The sequence below is a fragment of the Cryptomeria japonica genome, chromosome 1 (assembly GCF_030272615.1).
Source record: "Cryptomeria japonica chromosome 1, Sugi_1.0, whole genome shotgun sequence".
Lineage (NCBI taxonomy): Eukaryota > Viridiplantae > Streptophyta > Pinopsida > Cupressales > Cupressaceae > Cryptomeria > Cryptomeria japonica.
The window spans coordinates 309,177,172-309,197,699 of record NC_081405.1 but is presented as its reverse complement, the minus strand read 5'-3'; the positions used below and the strand labels follow the sequence as shown (position 1 = coordinate 309,197,699).

At 33.7% G+C, this 20,528-nt stretch overlaps 1 pseudogene; it reads left to right on the top strand.

The window, feature by feature from the left end:
• The first annotated feature begins 5,171 nt into the window (after nt 1-5,171).
• Nucleotides 5,172-6,325, top strand: LOC131040541 (expansin-like B1; annotated as a pseudogene).
• Nucleotides 6,326-20,528: the final 14,203 nt, after the last annotated feature.

Genomic DNA, 20,528 nt, shown 5'->3' with positions numbered 1-20,528 from the left:
TCTCTAGCACCATGTCAAGTTGGTAGACCTAGCAAATGCAACTCTAGACTACTTCATAGTTTGTACAATAATAGTAATAAACATAAAATGAAATATTGATTTTCTAGTGATATTATATAGTAATACATTAGGAATTTTTAAGCCTTTAAAGTTATCATGAATAACAACCAAAATTCCCTTATGTGAATAACTCCTAGAACTAACTGTTAATTTATTTATTACCTACCATACTAAAAACTATCAACTAAATTAATATTCTCCAACATATTTATATTGTAACTTTTCTTGCTATGTAATTTTTTTCTACACATATATGCATTTGAGTAAATAGTTATTTACCTATTTACATGCTTAATTCCAACTTAGGCACATAGTCTTATTATGGATGAGTAGGTAGAGATTAATATTATTATTTAGTAAATAATGTAGGTCTATCGTAACTACTTTTGCACCTTATTAGTACTCTCTTTCTCACTCATGCCATTATAATAAGAGCTTATTATGCATTATCATTCATCTCAGCTCAATGTCATTTCCTAGTGATCAATATTCTCTCTCTTTCTATGGAAGTGCTTGCATTTGTGATCTTCGGTTGGTACATTGCACCAACACAAACGGGATGATCAAATTTTTAAGAACTATCACATTGTTTGTCAATCACTAAGTATTATTTGATTTTCTTGTCATCAAATTATAGAGAGAAGAGGTAACTGGTTTTAGGAACATTCATGGGAAAACAATGTGATAGTTCTTAAAACATTCATGGATGAACAATGTGATAGTTCTTAAAACCACTTACCTCCATTCTCTATAATTTGTTTGTCCATCACTAAGTATTATGTGATAGTTCTTAAAACCACTATCACATAGAAATGAAGAAGTATATAGAGTGTGCAATGCCTTGCCAATATATGATGGAATCCTAAGTATTATTTGAATTTTTGCGTATGAAGGCTATATAATTTATAGATAAATCACCAAAAAAAATACAACTTTCTAGGTGTGAAAGAAAAAAAATGCAAATCCTATAACTTTCTTCACATTTTTGTTAAAAAAGAAGTTTATAAGCACTGTATGGACATCATCAAGGCATGTTGCATGAGTAGATATATTTATAAAGTCTTGAGTAGATGAGAATTGACTTGTAAGGAGATTTAGTCATAATTACAAAATCCTATTACTATATATTCAAAGTAGCCAATTCTAATTAAGGGAAGTCTCATTAGAGTTTGAAGCGATACAAGTTTGTGAGGCTTTCATCAATGGGCTTGAAGAGTGGCTCCATGATCCTCTTGGCTCGCTTTGAATATTTTGCATTGAGTGTCACAAGGCTAGATTTTGTCTTAATTTCATTGTAAATAATCACTCTAATAGCAAGGTGCTCAAGCCATTCGACTCATAATGAGCTATTTTAAATTAATGATAAGTCGAATATCCAAATTCTAGACAAGGAATGATATAAAATTGTATGTTAGTAATGTTTTACTGGGTTTGGAATTCTACTAAGTGGTTTGATAATGATGTTTTTTAGTTTGCAATAATATTAATAGTATGATTTGTTGAAGTAATTAAATGTAAAAGTTTCAATTCACTATTAAGCACTTTCTATATCTAAGTCACATAAGTGATGGTTTTTCTATATAATTCTATGTTCCCTTCATTGTGTGCATCATGTTCTTTTGTGCAATCTAATTCTATGATCATTTGGAACCATTTCACAAAGGAAGTGGATGTGACCTAAATTATTTATTGTGGTGCTCAATTTCATTGTTTGACAAAGTCTATATCAATGTATGTAGTCAATGTGTGATAAGAGAATCTACATTTGATAGTGGGCATGAGACAGAGTGTTCTACTAATCAAAATTGAAGGAAGTCATGTACGGTTTTTTTAATCACATTTAAAAATTTATACCACAATTAATATGATGAAAGAGTAATTGTCTACAATGACACTTGAATTTAGAATCTTCAAACTTTTGGTAACATGTAAGTGCCTCATAAATTCATTACAGTCAAGCCTTAACATTTTTTGGTCCTATGATGCATAGTGAGACACATTTCTTCGTGGATTTATTTGATAAAAAATAGCCGCTTCAGTAGATGCCGGATATTTCTTGGGCAACTCTAGTTGGGAACCACCCACCCCGGCTGCTAGTTTAGGCTCCCTTGCTAGAGAGGTGGCAGGGGCAAAGGTAGTAGATCCAATTGCCCGAGTGATAGTACCACTAGCAAAGAAAGGCACACACAGTAGTAGCAGAAGCTAGAGTGAGATTCCTATCCATGACCGGCAAGCACAAAGGCATAGCCAATTCCATTTCGAAAACCATAGTCCGTAACGGGGGCCTGTGGGAGGGGGATCCACCAAGCATGTATGGACCTTACACCGAACCAGGCTAACAGGATATATAGATGGCAGGCCATAACATAACATCGGGCTAAAGAATGACGGGCTAAAGAGATGACCGGCTTACCCCCAACCGCCCTCTAACCATGTTTTAGCAAGACTAAATATTAGCATGCAAAGTTAATACTTTCAAATAATTAGCTTTAGTCTATTATAGTAGAGCATATTTTATTTATTTGGGATTTTGAGGACTAAACAACTTGTAAGTTTTTCTTAAGGAGTTTCATGAATTTCATTATAAAGGTGTGTTTTATTTTTTGGGTACATGTTTTTCTACTATATGGGATCATCATTGGTTGAAATTAACATTGTTGTTTTAATCATGATAAACAAATTTTGTGATTTGATCCTTAAGGGGTTCCTTTGGCTAGGTGAAACTTGAGGTTTCAATGGTATATTTTCAGGAACAATGTAATAAGGGAAGGAATGTTGATGTAAATATTACATTAAAGTTGAGCTATAAATAAATTATTTGTTGGACATCAATAAATAAATCAATAGACTGACTATGTTTTTATTGTTACAATTTTTACATTACATAAAGATTGATAGTTTCTTTTGACCTCATAGTTTATAAAACATAATTTCTTAGGGTTTTGACTTCTGCAAAACTAATTTCATTTGGTTTCAACATCTTAAATAACTAAGGCAAGCCTAAAAGAGTAGTAATTGGTCATATTTGTGATGATAAATTATTTTCATCAATGACGACATGGTTAAGTAGAAAGCATAGTGACATGACTTGGATTAAAATATAGTTTTGCATCTTTTATTTTGGATCACTATGTTAGGGAAGGAGTAACTTGTTTGAGTTGTGGTATATGTTGTATATATATTTTCTACCATAAGCAATGTATATATAGCTTGTTTTCTAATAAAGCCAATTACTATTGGTTGACGGATTTTAGGTATTATCTTTTGAATGAAAATGAACTTGTTTTAAAAATGAACATGTTTTTTTTCATTTTGATATAGCTCTATCTAGCTAAACAATTATAATAGTCCACCCATGACATTGTGATATTTACAAGTGAAGTTTTCTTCTATAGATAAACAATTATTTAAGATCTCTAGTTTCTTCTAAGCTAATGTATGTTATGTTTTATTGACTTCTTGCATTTGAAAATTGTATTGCTGATAATATGAGAGATGGGATATGAATCAATGACACACTATCTTTCCAACATACTCAAGAAGAGATGTTTCTCTATGTATTAACAACTTAGACACTTCAAGAGAAATAAAAATGTATATGCAAGAACATGTCCTAGTAGTATGCAAAGTGGAAGTGTTGTCGATTGGTAATCAAACAAATATGGAAAAAATATTTGTGATAGTGAAATAGGAATAGTAAGTGAACAAATAATTTTAATAAAATAGTGCAAGTAATAAAAAGCACATGGTATGGGTCCAACCCGCCTTTTATTAATCATAATGAAAATCAAATGGTATTTATAATATCTCTTTGAGCTCAAAAAATATTGAAATCAATGAAAATGATAAATAAAGGCATGCACCATAGAGATACATGATCACAAAAAGAGCAATAGCAAGTCGCATTTAAATCATTTTTTATAAAAATCAAATGGTAGTATTAGTTAATGGAGATTCATGAAAAATATTAGGCAAGAGATGGAATAATTAAACAAAAGGAGTCAATGGATCAAAACAAGTACCATATAGAGTGACATTTAGTAATCTTCTTTAAGATAAATTATCCTTGAAGTAATTTCTTTGAACTTTAAAGTCAAAAAATTCACCATAAAGAATAATAAAATAAATTTCTTCCTATTCATAATTATTTTTATTGGTGCTACATCTTAACCACATGGAATCAAATTTCCCATGGATGCCATTATATATTTAGAACTTGTATTCCACTCTAAAATTATACCACCTAACAAGAAGATCATTTGCATTGCCTTGTTATGAAACAACATTTTGATGTGGTATTGATCCACATGTTTCCTATAAATTAAATGAAGTCAATGTCAACTAACTAATTGATCTTGTCCTCTATTTCAAGACATTACCATAAAAGTTATAAGTAAGGATTTGATCTTAAACATCTATTATAATAATAGATTTTAAAGTATTAATTATATATAAAATCCCACCTAACCATTTATAAACAAACAAATAAATAAATAAATATATTCAAAAAAGTGTTGAAATATGCGCAATGATCACTAAATGAAAAAAATGAAAAATTCGATTGCATCTAAATATGATAAGAACCATTACAAATAAAGTGAAACGATTAACAGTGCTCTAGGTGTAAACCAGGGAGCACATCGTAAATGAACAAAAGATAAACATAGGGCCCTAACTGATACCGGGGACGCAGCGCTTTCAATATTCAGATGACTTAAATAAATTGAACAACCTACGTTTGGTTTTATTTTTTCGAGGTTTATCCCCGCTCAGAGGCGAGTCATCATAGGAGTAGGTGAATCATATAAAGCAGGGAGCAGCAACTATATTTTAGAATACTGTTTATCGAATCTATGTATGTAATCTCGGTAAACCTCATCCACGTATACAGACATGGTCAAATTGTAATTGTAGTACGTGGGGATTATATATTATCTATGAAACGCAAAAAATGTTGCAGCTTTTTTATTAGAACCGGAGGCTTGAGCTCATTCATTTGCCTATAAATACAATTTAGAAACACAATTGATTTCATTCCACTCTCTATTTGTCCAGTAGTCTAGTAAGGCTTTGTTACAGTTGAAATCAATTTCTTATCCCTGGTTGTAAGAATGGCTTATCATCACTCGGGAATATTAGTTGCTCTGCTCCTAATAGGGCTCGAAGTAGCTTTGAGCGTTGGTTACCCCACTTCCCAGTTCATACAATCACGGGCAGCTTATTATGGAACTCCAGATGCCTTAGGAACTTCCAGTAATACATACTAACATTATATGTTCGCATTATGATTTAGTTTTCACTCTGTTATTAAAGAAATGAAAGATAAGCTAAATTTGAATATGTAGGTGGCGCCTGTGGATATGGTGGGTATGGGAGAGACGTCATGGCTGGAAATGTTGCTGCGGCAAGTCAGTCATTATACAGAAATGGGGCTCGATGTGGCGCCTGCTATCAGGTAACTATTATTATATAATTAATGCACATAAACCTTTATTACTATCATTATATTTTTAAACAAGCATCCCGCTATAACATTATAATAAATTGGAGTGCTGAATGACCTTGATTGTTGGATAGGTGAGATGCAAAAATAAGTATCTATGTACAGACATTGGAGTAACAGTAGTGGTAACAGATCATGGAGAAGGCGATCGAACTGATTTCATTATGAGTCCTCATGCTTTCAAGACTATGGCCTGGCCGGGGAAAGATAAGTAGCTTAAGGCTTTGGGTGTTGTCGACATTGACTACAAACGGTAAGAATATAGAGATTTAAACATTACACTTTTTGCTATATTCTCAACTATTACTAACTAATGCTTATGCTGGCTGCAATATGCCAGAGTACCTTGCAACTATCCAGGTCATAACATCGTGTTCAAGATTAACAAGAGCAGTAATTACCCCTATTACCTATCTTTGGTGTTGTTGTACCAAGGAGGCCAAAGACGTGTAGTGGCTGTTGAACTTTGTCAGGTATATCAAACAAAGTCATACATTACGGTGAAAATTCATCTTGATTTTATAATATATAATTCTCTATTGTTGACATGTGAGGGTGTAATGGCAGGAGAGAATGTCTGATTGGAAAGCGATGAGGAGGAGTTATGGGGGTGTGTGGGACATAGTAATGTCACCTCCCAAGGGCAATCTCGCTATTCGATTCCAACTGTCACGGGGAGAATGGATTTACGCTCGTAATCCTATACCGTCACATTGGAAAGCTGGCGCTGTATATGATGCTGGCGTTCAGCTGAAATACTGATCATTATGATAACTACACAACCTGGTGGCGTTGAGCACAAATAAATTGAAGAAGGGAGATCCAATGTATTTCTCTCTTCCTCGACATGTCGTCTTACGAATCCTAAATAAATATTCCGGCACTGAATTCTTCAATCAAGTAGTGACTGGTTTGCGTGTGCAATAAAAATCATATAAAATATGATTGTTCGGCGCCTCATTTCCTTTCGGGGTCTTATATTTTGTTTTTCAATTGAAAATTGAATTTACATTAATTTTTTTCTCTCTAAATTGTGTTCCTTTATGGATCAAAGCTTTAGTTTTCCAACAATCTGTGAAAAATAGATAGAAAATACATTTAAATTTAATAATATCTTTTAGCATCAATTTTATTTCTCTATTTTAAAAAGAATAATAATCCTTTTTTAAAACCATGCAATTGAAAGATTAAAATATTTATTGTGCAAGGTTTGTGACTTTCATGAAAAAATTTGATGAGATTTATAAAAGATAGTTACCTTATATCATTTTAAAAAATTAGATCAAAATTTGAAAATATGAAACTATATATTATAGCAAATGGGATTCAATAATACTTATTTCATTTATATGAGAATATAATAATCTTCATTATGAGAAGTAATGTTTCAAATTTTGCCTATGTATTACTAACATAAAGAATTCAACTTCAAGATTCACTGAATATATTTTTTACTATCTATGATGATTTTTACTGATTTTGTATCAAAACTACAAGGAATTTAAATTACCACATGTGTGGCATTATATATAGATCTATCATTACACATTACAACCATACCACACAACTAGAAGATTCTTTGCTTTTCCTTTTTATGCAACAAAAAAATTACCTTTATTTATATACAAATTTCATTTATAATAATTGAACTAGCTGATTTATCCTCTAAATGAATGACTCATCTTCAATTCCACCATGTTGCTATAGAAATTAATATACATACATTTTCAAGTTATGAATCATATACCAAATTTATCGCTTTATCACAAATAATAGTTCAAAAAATACTTTCCCTATAATATCTACGAGAGCAATTCTATCAATTAAAACTACAAGACTCACCTTATCATCATATATCATGTGAATTTTTCTAAACTCTTAATTATTTATATTAGGTTTGGCATACTAGGCTTGCCATCTCTATTACCACAAAGATGATATACAAAAGAATAAATGATAAAATCTAAGAATTTTGTTATAAACCCTACAAAAACTAAATGGAAAAATGTAACATGTAAATACAATAGAAAAATATAGAAATAAACTAAAATAAAGATATGGTCCTTTGTCCAAATACAGAAACAGATGAAGCACACAGTAAATAAACAACGATATATATATACGATCCATCGAATCCGAGGATGAAACTCTTTCAATATTCAAATGACATAAATAAATTAAATACTATGGTTTTCCTTGTATAGTCATTTCCTGTATAGGAGAAAACTATATTTTTCAATTGACTATTTGCAATTAATTTGATTAATTTGGTCTTGAAGAACTATTTTAATTTTATTTTTTATTTTTACATTTTTTATAGTGAAGAAAATTAATAGTTTATTTGATTATTAGTGGGTCAAAGAATATTTTAACACTGTTCCAAACCATATTTTCTTGCAATTTATATTTATGCAAAAATAATTTCAAACTCCAAGATGTCTTGCTCATGATTTCACCTTATTTTCAAGAAGGGCACATGAACTTATAGCTAGATGTGTGGTTTTCTACAAAGCGTTTCACCTACCTTGGTTAAAAACTTTGGTGGGGTTTTATTTTTTTGTATTTCTATTAGAATATATTAGAGTATTTTCTCATCAACTTTAGTTATGCTTTTGTATTTCAAATAGTATATCAGTCTTTATTTTTATGTGCATATTATGTAGTATGTTTGTATACTTTCATGGAGATATAGGATTTATTATATGATATGGAAAGCAAAATTATTATTTTTTTATTTCATTAAAGTATATGTGTATTTTGTTAATTTTTTTTGAAAATTTATTATGAGGAAGGTGTAATATATTTTGTATGCATTTGCTCATTAATTTTGTTTGGTTAATGTTTTTTAAGACACGTGATATAGTAGATGATGGTAGATATTGAGAAGGTGAAGAAAAATATAAAGTAGACATTCCCTGAATACTGGGAAGAGAGAGGCATTAATCCATAATAAATTTCTAATAGGTAACATCAATTTTTTGACTCTAAATTCATTTCACTAAGTAATTTTTCATGAAAATTATGTCATTTAGCATTCAAGAAGTAAGATGTGGGATGGGATAGAAGCATGCACAAAATACATTTCTTCCCATATATATTTATTTCTATTTCATAGATGATCCAGTCATGGTTGGAGGGCCTAGAATGGACAATCTAGCCTTATAGCCAAACTACAAACAAAAAATAGTAGAAAATAAGATGCAAATTAAAGTATTAGTTTTATCAATTAATGCAACAAACATACATGCCTACAAGACTTCACATACTTATTAGATTTTCCCAATTGGCTACATATGCTAGTGCACAAGCCACAATAAGCTCAAAATAGTTATAATACTAATAATAGAGATCTTCTAGATCTAATTTACCCAAACCACTTCTCGTTCAATACTAGCTAGCTACTGACCATCATCTCCAAAGACTCTCTTGATGTTATATATTAGTTACCAACAATTAGATAAATTTGCATCAATTTCCTCTGAGTCTAGATATAATTATACTTTGCATTTTCTTTAGGTGCTTGAAGAGGGTCTAATCTAGATTTTGATGGGTGTGGATCCCCATTTGGGCATTGTCCCGCCTAATATCCACCCCGAATCATGTTGCATATGCGCCTCCTGATTTCTAGAAAATCTGCACACTTCCATCTTTGGGTTCAATATGTGGCATTCTAAGGTGCTCTTACATTTTGATTAACAAAATCGGGAAAGGTTTGTACCAATACATATATGTGAAGCGACACCTGGGGTGCATGACGGATGCACAACTAGTCAACAATCCTCCACTAGAACATAGCAAAAAAAGAGCAGTCACACCCAAGAAATAGGATAGAATCTAAAAGACCAGCAAGAATAGAAGCGGGAACAAAACATAAAGATTAGAAAAACAACAAAAATATCCATGAAAGCCACAAAGAGATTGCCAAGTACATGGGGGAACTTTTATCTATCCTATCCTAGAATAAGTTTAAAACTTTATCAGAAAAGGACACCATTTTAGAAGACCTGAACCCAAAGTTAGAAGAAACTAGAGCTAAATCTGGGATATCTTTCACCATAGACTCTAAAGGACCAGAACCAATGATCATGGCCTTCATCCACTCATGCTTCTTCTCTCTTTTCCATCTAAGCTCAGCCTAAATGGTCTAAATAATATATAGAGAGGAGTTGTGCATGTTGGTCACATTCTTGCAGAAAGAGTTAGCCACCTTGAATTTAGATTTAAGGGCCTCTTGGGCATGCCAAATTTCTTCTAACTCATTTTTCATTCTAGTCATTCTCATCTTAGCATCCCAACCATCAATTCTCCCTTTTATCTTAAACTGATTGTCCTCATGGCCAACAAAACCATTGGCCACCTTCCAGACTTTGTCCTCATCTGCACCCTCAACCCAAGTATTAGCCTTAGCTTCGGATTTTGCAAGCATCTCCAACCTATTAATATTCATACTAGCAACATTTATCTTCTCAAAAAGCCACTTTGAGCAGGTTATCTTGCCTTTGCACATCATTGGGGATATTCTTCACAAGATTGGTGAGGACTATCATAGAGCTTGGGGGCTTAGAGGGGAGGTTTGTGGGGGGGAGGGGGGGCAGGCAATAAAGTTAGCATCATTGGCAACATTGTTAGCAGTGAACCAATCAAAACCTATAGTTTTAGAGGAGTCTAATTCCTCAGAGGAAATGGAATCAGACTCTGAATCCTAGGTTAGACCCCTAGGTTTATTTTGAAAGTTCCACATTTCTATGTGTTCTCTAAACCACTCCAAGTCATCCTTATACCCATGTTGCATCTTATACAGGCTTGTTTCTTTATTTAGTAAGTCTTCACCCCGAGGAATCGCACACTGTCATGTAAAAAGAAATCCTATATGAATTGGAATTTGTTTCAAGTAAGGTGTCTAGTCTGACTATCTGGGATCTATTCAATTTTATTTGGTGGCAATTGTGGTAGTTAATTTTGAAATGATGCCTTTGTATCGTATTCAATTATTTGTGCCCCATGAAATTAGTAGGGATTTGCAATTATGAAGATTGGTAAAATATCAACATCTTCTAGTAGCTCCACTTCATAAGTATTTCTAGAGCCAAACTTTTGAATGATCTTGCATGGCCCTAAATTATTCATCTTTATCTTGTTATATGCACCTACCAAAACTTAATCCTTTTAAAATCGTGAATGACTTCATCTTCCACCTCAAAATCCTTTAGTATACTCTTGGCATCTACTCATATCTTATTCTAGTTGTTCATGGTTTCCATATATTTCTTAACTTCCTTATGGATAGCTTCCATATATTCTACAAACTCCTCGACCACCACACTACTCTTATCTTGTGAGATATTGTCTTTGAGTTCAATTACTCTTTTAGGATGCTATATAGTAATGATATCAAATGGTGTCCTTCTAGTACTCTTATTGACTAAGTTGTTATTTGAAAAATCCTCCTATGGCAAGATCTCTTCTAAGTATTCACTAGCCATCAACATTTCTGATGGTGACTATGCCAAGGGTGAAATTACCACTTTCTCTAGAGCAAGGTCAAGGAGATGGACTAAGATCACGATTATGGATAAAATTATAGCTACTATTGATAAATCCACATTGAGAAAGAAGCTAAAGAAAATTATAAAGACTCTATGTTTAATAAGGAATCTATGAAGGACAATGAGGAAACCCTTGAGAAGTTGTTCAATTTGATTCCTAATTATTTATTCTCACACTCTCGACCTACTGAGACCCATGCTCCAGATGCTCTTGAACGGCTCAATATTATGAAGGGCTACAATGATGAGAAAGAGGAAGATCCGGCTAATAGGGAGACACTAGTGAAGAAAATTCCTATTAGAACTAGTAAGTGTTGGCAACTAAGCTTGAAGACCTTGGAGCTTAGACATAAAATTTGGACTCTCAAAATTATTTAGGTGGGAAATGGATCATCATCTCAAAAAATAAATTAAGAGCCTCATGAAGTTCAATAGGAAACTGATGCAGAGGTCCATCATATGAGTGGTGACTGTGGGTAGGAAATTTGAAAGAAATAATAAAAAAAGGAGCTAGTGAGTAGGAATTAATGTAAGGCCAAGGAAAATGTGATTAATACTTCATCTTCCTCCGAAGACACACTAGACAAAATGTTGGAAGATTAGGACTACACTTCTTAAAGTCCCCCATTTTTAGTGGTATTCCATTTGTTTTTTTTGTTATTCGTTCTTTGATGTCCTTGGACCTTATTTTAAATATTTTCTACATGTAGAGCTAAAACCAAAAACTCATTAACCTAGAGACTTTACAGTCATAACAATTTCAGTTTCGAGGATGTTTATCTCTTGCACCGCCTTCTTCAGGTCTTGGAACTCCAAAGTGGAAGACTTCGCCTTTCTCTTAAGGTTGGCTCTAGTTCTCTTAGAGGGACAAGACTCCTCTTTCTGTTCTTTTTATCTATCACCATTGAGGTCCACGATTAGGGAACCCTGCTACTCGACTTATCCTTCTTATCTACCAATGTATTCATAGTGGCCACAAAGTTCTTCACAATTTTATGGCTTTGCTTCATAATCATGTTCACTGTTTCCCTGATTTTACCTATTTCCCCTTTGAGCTGCATGGTCTTTTTCTCATTTTCCTTTTTCAATTTTTCTATTAGTTCTGTTATTATTTGTAGACACTCTGCCATCGACACCTTCTCTTCTTTAGTCACACTGTCCCTTCAGCATTCTGAGGCTACCCTTTTTCTATCAATTCATCCAGTTTGCTAGAAACTACCCTGTTCTTTAGATTGATGTCTTTTATTTCATGAAAGACCCATTTTAAAACCCTAAAAGGACCCATAACACCATTTTTGACAATTGCCAAGATATCATCTAAAGATTCCCAGTTCGGTTTAAAGTAATGATCTTCAGGTTTGAGGTCTTTTGGGAATCTAGGTCAATTCTCTCTATTAGTGGCAGGGTGAGAAGAGTGGGATCCTTTAGAGGGGTTAGAGTTACCATAGGAGTCTTCCGAAAAGTCCTCAGAGTAAGAAACTAGTTACTTTTTCAGAGGGACCTTCACCTTGGTCTTAGCTTTAGAATGGGATTTCACAGAGAGATCTCTTTTTACCCAAAAGCCTACTCAGAGGGGTTTTCTTAGGTGCCTTCTTAGAGGGGTGAGTAATCTCTTCTTCCTAGTCCAAATCCCCATCAAAATTGTCCTTAGATAAACTAGTATTAGTATCATACCCTTTTGAGACATGGATTGAAAGGAGGTTAGATGGGGTCGACAAACTAGCAAAAAGCTCATGAATAAGTTGAATGAGACCAACATGCAAGATAAGGAAATTTATAGTGCTATCATGATGTTCCTTAAGACAATGTTTCAGAGAGCACAACAAGTAGTAGGGGAAATAAATCCTAACCTTGTGCTGAAAGTGGTTGAGGATGAAATGGTATCTGTAGACTAGTGAATCTATCATCCATAGTAATGTATTCCATTACCACCCTAAGCACCTCCCTCCAGAGCTTCTTAATGGTGTCAGCTTCAAAATAGCTGTTTGAAACTTTAACAAGTGCTTCCCTTTCCTTGTTAGTCTTTGGAAACTTGATAACCTCTTCATCAGAGATATTTCTATCTCAAAAGAACTTCATCCCTTCTGTAGACAAGCTAGTAAATTCCCCAATAACATTCTTATCAATTTTCGCTTTTCTCATAAAGAGAACTATACCTTCCTCCTTCCAATTTTTGACAAAATACTTCACAATATCAAGGTTAGCGCCATGAAGTTTCTCTAGGTAAGCTCTCATACCTCCTCTATCAATTTGCCTCCATACTTTTTGGTTTTTTTTATGCTTATCATAGTTTTTTGACTCCACCCTCGTCCTGCTTCCCCCATTTTTTCACAAATTTTGCTTTTCGCAATATCAAATAAGATAAGCTAAGTAGAAAGTTTGTAGTATAACTAATGCACCCATAAAACATGCCACTCCTTACAACTTGTACAAATAATTAAGGCCCCAAAAAGTCATGAATGATGAAAAAGTACCCTTCTCTAATGAAACTAATCATTATTTGAAATGGTAACTTTACCATTCATGACATCATAAGCTAATAAGGCTTTAATATCCACTTCTAATACATTATAAGAATGCCACATTAGTCAGCCACTACGTTTGACCCCTCCATTTCCAAAATAATCGGTCACCTCATTAGCTTCCCTAAATGCATGGGAGATTTAACCTCTTCAAAGTTAAGAAGGGATTTGGAATCATCAATCCAACTTTGTATGGTCCATGATGGGAGGGAATTTCTTAGAAGGCATTTGATAATGTTTTCTGAGTCCCCCTCAATCCATATATTTTTTAAGTTCATTTTGCTAGAAATATCAATGACCTGGAAAGCTCCTATGGCTTTGGCTATGTGATTGGAATGAGAGCCCAAGTGGAGTGCAACAGCTGAAACAAAGTTACCATAGTGATCTCTTAACATTCCCCCACTCCCAGTCGGCCCACGATTACCCTTGGCCACACCATCAAAATTATCTTTTATCAATCCCCTAGGGGGAATGAATCCAACTATCACCTCCACGATCCTTTTTCCCTTGTTTAGATGCCTTAGATATATCCCATTTGATATGCTAGTATCTTTCCATCTTAAGATCACAGGCAGTATAGATAACGGTCTCCAATTTATCCACATTAGCGGGTATGCTATTTACATTCTCCATAATAAGTCCATGTATTCTTTCAAACACGATATTCTTTGGACTTCCTTATCCCTATATAGTCTATTATTTTATTAATTCCACTCTCCCCAGACAACATGGGGGAAGGTAAAAGACCACAATCTTCGAATGGTGGGATTTAAAGAGGGGGCATTCCATTAGAAAAATGGTCTTCTAACGATCTAGGAAAAACCCAAGATAAGTTCCAGAGACCAAGAAATCTTCCCTAGATGGAAGCCACATAGAGACACTGGAGGAAGAGATGATTAGCCGATTCCATAGATTCCTTGCATAAGTAACACTTGTTTGGGATTTGAAATCCATGATTGCAAATATTCTCAATCTTTAAGACTTTATTCTGAAGTAAAATCCAGAAGAAGATATTATTATTAGGAATCAAGTGTTTGATCTAGGCTTTAGCCCAAATAGGAGGAAGGGCAGAAGAAAAGGATAGCATAGAGACAACCAAAGACACTGAGAAGAAGCCTAAGGGGTTTGGCCTCTAGACTAAAAGGTACCCCTGCTAACTCGATCCAACTTTAATAGCCAAGAAAGTGGATTGAATAGGAGCCAAGTCCATCTATGTCATTTGGTGGGCTTGATCTCTAAACTTTTTTGACAATTTTTAATTTGAAATTATAATGGGATTCTACACTTAATATAATATTAAAAAAGGGTAATAATGTTAAGGGAATATTATTAATTTCATTACTAATATTACTATGATTATGTCTATAAACAATATGGACAATAATACTAGCATCAATATTAGATTAATTATGGACTTTAGAATAACAATATTAATATTAAGTATAGTATTAATATTGAAAATTCTAAGAATCATGTAATGAGTAATATTATATTTGACATAAAAGACAAGAATACTTTTTTTTTTTTTTTTAAAAGGTGGCAATGCCACTTAATATATTTTATTTATTTATATATTTCTTTTACAAAAGTTGATTCAAAGAGCTCCCAAAGAAAAGAACCAGTAAAAAAAACTCCGATCCTTGATCTATAATACATAGAAAGGTTATGAAACTTAAATCCCTAGTATGCCAAAAAATAAAATATATCTTATAATGTCCAGAATACCGAGTGCCACAAATCATCCCCAACTATCGAATGCTTTCTAGAATATGTTGAACAAGGTGATGTCCAAACAAAAGCATCACAAGAGCTGTACACATTTATATAGCAGTCCATAGTCTATCTCACTTATGCATTATTAAACTTGCAATCCAACATGCTTCTTATATGCTCGAATCGACATCCATTCGCATCATACAGATACAACAAAACCACGGGACCCTGCACTTATAATACCTCACATACCATTTTTTTATCATTATGAAAAAGACCACTGCATGGCCATGTGTAATATTATCCTGTACCCATGTCCTCCAAATTTTTTTCCTTAATAATTGGATAAGAATCAAGATCACAATTCAGACCCATCATATTAAGTTCCACCTTGGAACTTCCCATATTTGTCAAATGATCTGCAACTCGGTTCCCTTCGCTATACATATGTGAAATGGTAAAGTTTATAAATGTATCAATAAGTGTCCATGCTTGTTCAAGTAAATATCTTATTTGTCAATTATCAATATTTCTCTTTATGAAAGCGTTGATAATAATAGCTAAATCGCCTTCAATGTGAATATAAGAGATGTTCAGTTTTTCTACTAGTAGAGTGCCTTCAAGCAAAGCATATGCCTCTGAAAGTTGTTAGTACCCGGTGGAGTAGAAGCAGATTTCAAAGCAGAAACACACCATGTGGTCCCTTATGCATACTCCTATCCCTGCATCACCCAGGTTCCCTTTAGAGGAGCCATCAAAATTGAATTTGAAATGCATTGAATCCAGAGGACACCATTTCACTTTATTTCTATCAATTTTACTAGTTCTCACTCTCGGAAGACAAGGTGATATAGGAATAGAAATGCCCTTCCAGCAATCAATAACTTGACCATCCCAAGAAGTAAATTTCCTAGTTGGATTGAACTGATTTGAAACATGAGCATTAACCAATTCTGATACTGATTTTTCAATATAATTGAAAACATTAGAAAGAGGAGATGTTTGCTTTCTAAAAATATGCTTATTTCTTTCCCACCAAAGTTACCATACTACTGTGTATGGGATCACTTTCCAAATGCATGCAAAAAGAGAGGATGAGTATAAGACTGGCCATGACTAGAACAAATCCCATACATTATTTGGAAAAGGGATGCTAAAGGAAAGCTTATCAAGCATAAACATCCAACAATAATGAGAAAAATCACATTGGAGGAGGAGATGATCTAATGTTTCACTGTGCTCACCACAAAGTACACAAACAAATGGATGTGCAATATTCAATTTATCAAGTCTCTCACTAGTGAGTATTCTCTTGTGTAGAGCAAGCCAAGCAAACATCCCTGCCTTGTGAAGAACACTGTTGTTCCAACAAAAAATATAAGCTCTTTGTGAATAGGATTGAACAGTCATCTAATGAATTGTCTTATACCCTTCCTTGATAGAGAACTTTCAGTTCTTCTTAGGGAACCACATCAATTTGTCCCAACCATTAGAGATAAAAATAATGCGGTTCTTGAGAATTACAAATTTTTTTACCTTTTGACCCAGGGAGATTGGGAGTAGAGTTGGCTTCTTCCAAATGACATGATTTGAAGGCTTCTCAAGATCATTTATGTAATCATAAAGGTGAGAACCCCATTGAGCAATAAATATAGGGATCACATCTACTATATATTCCGCAAGATTAACACAAGAATATTACTATTGAAGTGTAATGTTAATATTGGTTATAATGCAATTATCATTACTACACACAGTAGGACCATGCAATAGTAGTATAAATAATTAAGTATGGTATCATATTGATAACAATGTTGTTATGTTACTTTTTAAGAAAGTATTACCATTTTATGAGTTCTTTAAACAACCTTATTTAAGAAGAATGGTAATAGTGTTTCAAGTAATAAGTAATTATAATGTCATCAAGGTTGACATGCATAGGTGTTTGACATGTATTGAAAGGAAAATAATTCTAGTGTGGCTTAATTTGTAGGTGATCAATCCAAACTAGTAGGACATTATGTCTTATTTATTAAGTTCACACCTCAATTAAATTACATAAGTAATGTAACCTAGTGTATGCATTGCATCTCCTTTTTATAGCATATTAATTAAGTCTATAGTAGTATTCCAAAAATGTTTTTAAAATAATTAGCTATATTTTGAGAAAGTATTAAGTAATTTAAAATATTGAGCACGATTTAGATTTTATGTGTTTACCTATATTTAAATTTAATTAATAATGAAAATTTTATAGTTTTAATATACCAAACAAATTATTTATTTATAAAAAGACTTAAAGCATAATATATGATATAGTCAAAGAATTGAATTATCATTGTGCCAATAGATCTTATAAGTTCTCCTATGTTTAAATTTATATAATAATTAAGGAAGGTATTGATTATTAGAAAAACGCAAAATAAAATTAGTTATTATTATTTAGTTTTTCTAGATTTCAATTTACCAATAGTAATTGCTAAATAACTTTAGAAATGGAAAATATTTTATTTTAAAAGAAATGGATTTTTCATTATCAAATGAGAAAAAAAAATGATTTTTTTTAAGATTTAAAATATGTTTTATTAATGATTTTTTTTTTTTAAACAAAATATACGTAGTTTTTGAAAAACTAAATTTTCTTATATGGTAAAATCATTCATTTCTAAATCCATTCTATCTTTTATATCTTCACATCATTTTTGTCTCTATTTTCTATTAGAGCAAATAGTGACTTATCTATTTAGATTTATTTAAAATTCACTCAAAATAACAAATATTAAATATCTCTAGGTGATTAAATAGAGTTTTTATTACCGACATTAGTATTTTGTGTTGGGTGGATACACCTACCCTACACCTCACACCTCACACCTCATTGGTGCTCCCTCTCTTGCCTTTGCCTTTAAGAGCAAGGCTATTATACATTTATACTCACCTCTAATCAATACTTGATGTATATTGCTAAAATATTATTCTATCATGTTGCTTCTCTCATGTGTGAAAGATGAACTGTAAATTGATTCTGGGTAAGGTGAAACCACCTACTCTAACATGGTATCAAAGTTACTTTCTACAATCTCCTTCTTGGATGAAAGTTTTCACCGTTGTTTTTGGTTTGACGTCAAGATTGGTTGGTCTGTATAAGTTTGGCGATGATTGCACTATTGCATTTGGCACATAGCTTATTGTAATCATTATTTGTTGGCTCAATTTGCATCCTTGTCAAGCACGATCTGTTGTAGTTTGGCGATGCATTTATCCGCAAGCGGAATTTATGGCCTACGTTTTGATCTGGTGAAATCTCTATCGGCCTATTTCTTGTGATCGGCAAGATCTTGCTGGTACATCTTGTCCGTTGGTTAATCTCCTATTTGGTTGCTCATCTGTAATCTGTGTTTGTGGCTTTGTAACTGAGGTGATAATTTTTTAGTTCATCGATTTTGTGACGACTGAGTATTGTTTTGATAGAGATTGGCTTGGTAGCCCATGAGCTATGAGCCATGATCACATTCTAACTTTTTGCACGTTGTCTAGTCTCTAGCGGGAGTATTTGATGGCAACAGAGAAGTGGTGATCTTTGGTATCGCATTCCTTTGGTATCGCTTGTATTTGCATTTCCCTTGATCGTTCTCGCGTGAGTCACTTTTTTCAGCAGTTGTGGTGCGATCTGTTGATCGATGGATCATTTCCCTTTGATGTCGGTTCATGGATTAGGGTGGCAGCTCAGTGGTTTTGCTGTTTCTGGCTCATGGTTGGCAATATTGTTGTCGCAGCAGTTTCTTAATTGAGCACTTACTGCACCACTTTGTTTGGCGGACAAATTTGAAAGCGGTGTGAGCTGCTTTCACATTTGTGGCAAGTTGGTTACCATAATCTCTATCGTGTTTTAAACCATTGCCAGTAGTTTGTGATCACAGGTTGTGTACTTAGGCCATCTTTAGGCATTCCATTTGATGATCACCGTGTCCCATTCCAGTGATTGTACCATATTGTGTGTTGTTTGAAAAGCGAACCATGGAGGAATAATTCTCTTGCCGATAGGACTTTATTATTTTCGAGCCATTTGTTATTAATCGTAGGGAGCTCTTTCTATTGGGGCTCTTTCATCAGTTTTTGCAGTCCTTTGCATTGAATTTACAGATCGGAGGTTTTCGCTATGGATTTGCATTTTGAGGGTCGTGGTGATTTTGGGCTCACACGTGACTTCGGCGTCATCTTGCCTTTGTCATGGCTTGTTTTTGCCTCCAGTGCTCACTAGTTTAATCACTTTGTCATTGTGTGAACATAGCCATTTCCTTTCGAAGGTGTTGTTTATTTTGTGTGGCGGTTTCATTGAGACATCGCGTGTGGAAGGTGATTATGAGGATGAAGAGGTGGCACGCGGAGTTGCCATCGGACCCCGCCGCCTCATCAGCTTTATTGAGGTCCCTCCACTAGGGAGGGCATTTTTCCAAGAACTTGAGCTAATGGCCTTATAGAGGACCAAACTCTAGCCCTTGGGTGCTTAAGAGGGGTGCCTTTTTTTTCACCTTTCGACCCTAATCAGTGGTTTTTCTTTATATGGCCATTACTTCGGCGTGTGGTGTGAGTTTTTGGCAAATGAGGTATCGTCAAAAAGGTGGTTTTGTACACTATGTGTTGGTGCAAGTATTTTGTTTAGTCATTTTTGTTACCATAGATCATTTGAGTGTCTTTTGTAAGCATTTTCTTTTGTAGACACATTAAGATAAGTGTCACATAATGTATTTTTGGGATCTTTGACAAATGTTGTCCTTTATTATTGTACTTGTGCTATATTATGAAGTTTCATGGGGGGTTGTGTAATGCCTTTATTGTTTGCCAACCACAACTTTGTCAAGTGAGTGTCTCTCCATGAAAGTAGAAAGATCTTTAGTAATCTTGCCTCATGCGTGTGTGTAGTTTGGTGCACACCCTTTGTTGAGTCGCATGTACTTTTTTGGTCACTTCAAATGTTGTATCTTCCGCTTTACGCATTGCTCGGCGACATAGTTTTAGTGGAAATGTCATGGATCTCCCTATTCAACATTATGGGGAGGATCTAGAAGATCAAAGATCTAGTGCTCTCTCTTAATTGAGAGGTTTTTTTTGTCTTTTCTTGTTTGTCTGTGTTTCCTTTGTTTTCGTGACTACTCGGGGATGCTCCCATGTTTTGATGTTGGT